Source organism: Trichechus manatus, unplaced genomic scaffold, assembly GCF_000243295.1.
Source record: "Trichechus manatus latirostris isolate Lorelei unplaced genomic scaffold, TriManLat1.0 scaffold00158, whole genome shotgun sequence".
Classification (NCBI taxonomy): domain Eukaryota; kingdom Metazoa; phylum Chordata; class Mammalia; order Sirenia; family Trichechidae; genus Trichechus; species Trichechus manatus.
In genome coordinates this window covers 1,768,658-1,770,156 of record NW_004444094.1, presented here as the reverse complement: position 1 = coordinate 1,770,156, position 1,499 = coordinate 1,768,658, and positions in this window count along the sequence as shown.

The following is a 1,499-nucleotide window of genomic DNA, read 5'->3' as shown; positions in this document are numbered from 1 at the left end:
CACTCAGCCTCCTCTGCTTCCTGCAGACACAGTCTCTTGTCCAGAAAGCACCAGCTGCTTGGATTCCACCAGCCCGCACTAGCTGGCTCTCTGAGTGCCATTTGTTGGCTGCTGGTGTTGTTTTTTTTCCACTTCTTCTGAGTTCTTCCTTACCTCTCACCACCTCCCCCTCCTTTCACTCAAATACCTAGCTCTGTGCGCCATCTTTGCTTCCTCCTGAGGGGCTACGGAGCTCCACTCGAGAGTGGAACTGCTTCCCAGTCTGGGCTCCAGAGCTGGTAGGATCCTGGTGTTTTTATTTGTTTGTTTCTTTGGAATTGTTTGTTTCTTTTCTTTTCCTTTACTTGAGTTGGGAGCCCATTCTGGCCAGGTGGTGCTGCGTGGCTTGGAACATACAGCCTCGGCTTGCACAGACATGCAGAGGGAGCCCTAAGGGTGTTTTGTTTTTATTTTATTTTATTTTTTTCTTCTTACTTTTTTGGGGAGGTTTTCTTGTTTTTTTTTTAATTTGTTTTGTTTTCTTTTCCCTCTTTTTCCCTTTTTGCCTTTCTTCATTACTCAGTTTCTCATCACTCTATACCTTTCTTCTCTTTCTGTTCCCTGAATACCTGGCATTGTAGACCTCTATGCCTTCTAGCCAGGCTGTACTGCAACACCTGAGAATAACTTCCCCAGACCAAATAGCCGCACTGGTGGGAGCCTTGGGAACTTTGCTGTTCTTTTCCCTTTCCCGACTTTTATTTATTCATTCTTTTCTTTTCTTTTTCTTTTCTCTTCTCCTTTTTGTTTTTCTCCATTTCATAGTATCTCATCATTCCACTCCAACAGCAAGCTCCCCTAGCATTCTTTTTTGTTTGTTTGTATGTTTTTGGCTCCTGTTCCTCTCTCCTCTCTCCCATATAAATCTTAGCCCCACACCCAACAATCTTCCCAATACATCCTGCCTACCTGCACTATACGCTTAAAATCAAACCACGAAGCAGCACAGGCACGGCCTACTGGAACCTGCCCTGCACTGATTACCGACCCACCCTGTTGGCTGTAGTAAGTGCCACAAACAACCCGTCCCAGTAACTCCTCTTCAGCTAGACCTGCTGTGCCGTACCATATCTGAGTGACTGACCCTCCTAACTGAAGAAGGAGGCGAAAAGTATTGTGCCCACAGACGAGCAAACAACAAAGAAAACATAGCCCACCTGCTCAAACATAGCCAAATTAAAAAAAAAAAAAGGATGAAACAAACAAATCTACAATCAGTAAGTGAGACAAATAACTACTGAATGCCCTGAAGACAGCAGACAGTATCAACACATTTATAAAAACAGGACAGGATGGTTCCAGTAGGCGTCCAAAATAAAACACCGGATGACTTTCCAGTGGAAGAAAAGGCACTAGAAGTACCTGAAAGTGAATTCAAATCTCTAATACTCAGAATTCTCCAAGAGCTGAAGCAAAAAGCAGACAAAAATGAGGAAAAAATAGGCAAATTCATGGAAAAT